General features: G+C 38.1%; 1 pseudogene; it reads left to right on the forward strand.

The window, feature by feature from the left end:
• Positions 1–594: 594 nt before the first annotated feature.
• On the forward strand, positions 595–1,790 carry LOC143405646 (N-acetyllactosaminide beta-1,3-N-acetylglucosaminyltransferase 2-like; annotated as a pseudogene).
• The last annotated feature ends 729 nt before the right edge of the window (positions 1,791–2,519 follow it).

The following is a 2,519-nucleotide window of genomic DNA, read 5'->3' on the forward strand; positions in this document are numbered from 1 at the left end:
CACCACACACACATACAAAAAAAAAAAAAAAAAAAAAGAGAGAGAGAGAGAAATTTTAGGAGGTGAAAGATCACTTTAATAAAGAAATAATGATTCTGCAGTCAACCAGAAATCTACCAAATGAAGGAATCAATAAAACAGGTGAAAAATCCAATGGAAAATAACACCAACAGACTAGACCACTTGAAAGACAGACCCTCAAGCAATGAAAACAAAATAAAATATATAATCTTGAAAATAAAATTGACCACACAGAAAAAATGATAAGAAAACATGAACAGAACTTCCAAGGATGATGGAATAAGATGAAAAGACCAAATTTAAATTTTATTGGGATATATAAAAGTGTGGAGATACAAATAAAATAAATGCACAATCTGTACAATGAAATATCCGACTATTTCTCAAACCTAAAAAATGAAATGGGTCCAACAGGCCAGTAGTCCCTGGCGAGGCTCATGGGCTCATGGAGAGTGAGCAGCCGCGGCTGCTGGGCTGAGCTGCACAGAGCAGCAGGAACCTGCATGAGGCCAAGATCTCCCGCCCCCCTGCAGTCCTGCAGAGCTGGAGCTGCTCCTGGACAAGATATGAAAAATGAGTGTTGGACGTCGAAGAATAAAGTTGTTGGGTATCCTGATGATGGCAAATGCTTTCATTTATTTGATTGTGGAAGTCTCCAAAAGCAGCAGCCAAGAAAAAAATGGAAATGGAGAACTAATAAAACCCAAAGAAAAGTTCTGGAAGAGATCTAGCTTACCTCCCCAGGGGTACTGGAACAGAGAACAAGAAAAGCTGAACAAGCAGTACAATCCCATATTGAACATGTTGGCCAACCAGACAGGGGATGTATATGGGTCATCAAATATAAGTCATCTGAATTATTGTGAACCTGAGGGTCATGTCAGTTGTGACAGATTTTAATAATTTTCTAGACAGATTTAAAGACTTTCTCCTGTATTTGAGATGTTGAAATTATTCACTGGTTATAGATCAATCGAATAAATGTGCAAAGAAGCCCTTCTTATCGCTGGGAATTAAGTCCCTCACTCCACATTTCGCCAGAAGGCAAGCTATTTGGGAGTCCTGGGTCAAAGAAACCAACCAGGGGAACCAGACAGTGGTGCTAGTTATCTTGCTGGGCCAGACTCCCCCAGAGGACAACCACCCTGACCTTTCTGACATGCTGAAGTTTGAGAGTGAGAAGCACCAAGACATTCTTATGTGGAACTATAGAGAGAGACACTTTCCTCAACCTGTCTCTAAAGGAAGTGCTATTTCTCAGGTGGGTGAGCACTTCCTGCCCAGACACTGAGTTTGTTTTTAAGGGTGATGATGATGTTTTTGTGAACACTCATCACATCCCGAATTACTTGAATAGCTTTCCCAAGCACAAAGCCAAAGATTTGTTCATAGGCGATGTGATCCACAATGCTGGTCCTCATCGAAACAAGAAACTGAAGCACTACATCCCAGAGGTGGTTTTCTCTGGGGTCTACCCTCCTTATGCAGGGGGAGGGGGACTCCTCTATTCTGGCCACCTGTCCCTGAGGCTGTACAACATAACTGACCAGGTGCATCTCTACCCCATTGATGACATTTATACTGGAATGTGCCTTCAGAAACTTGGCCTCATTTCAGAGAAACACAGAGGCTTCAGGACATTTGATATTGAGGAGAAAAACAAGAATAACATCTGTTCTTATGTAGATCTGATGTTAGTACATAGTAGAAAACCTCGAGAAGTGATTGATATTTGGTCTCGGTTAAGAAGTGCTCATTTAAAAGGCTAAAATATATACAGGCTAAATTTTACATAGAAAGACATATCTTTCCTAGTTCCCATGTTGTTTTCTCACATTAGGGTAATTTCTGTGTTAAACCAACAGAATTACCTTTAAAGGTAGTTTCCATGTGAGATCCTCCAAACGCTTTAGTTTGGTACTTCTGTGACTAGGGAAAGCAGATGATGATAATTTTAATGGAGAATATGGTGTGATTGGTTCTGAACTTTCCTACTGGACAGTGGTCATTATTTTGTAATTTATCCTCCCTTCTCATCTGAAATTGTAAGTTCCTAGAATGTGATCATTGTAAGTTATTTTTATTTTGTTCTGCTATATATTATTCCTACTTCCATTATCATAATGTATTTATCTGTAATTCGGGTGTTTAGGAACTTAATGGTTACCACAACTTTGTTATTCATGAGTCAGTGGTTTTGTGAAATGGGATTATATTTATTTTCATGAAATTTGGGTGAATTTTAAAAATTATCTACAAACTGGACTTCAGTCAAAATTTCCTGCCATCTCAATAATTTATTCTTGTATTAATTTAATCAGTTTATTTTGCAAAATGAGAATCATGTGTGACACATCCAGTTTATCTTCTTGTGGTCTCATGGTCATAATGAGGAGAAAGTGAGTTTAATTTTTCTTGTGTTTGGTTTGCTATGTGATATCATAATAATGATCTGATTTTAGTATTGTTGAAAATAATGATTATGATTTCATAATGGC

The sequence above is a fragment of the Callospermophilus lateralis genome, chromosome 8 (genome assembly GCF_048772815.1).
Source record: "Callospermophilus lateralis isolate mCalLat2 chromosome 8, mCalLat2.hap1, whole genome shotgun sequence".
Lineage (NCBI taxonomy): Eukaryota > Metazoa > Chordata > Mammalia > Rodentia > Sciuridae > Callospermophilus > Callospermophilus lateralis.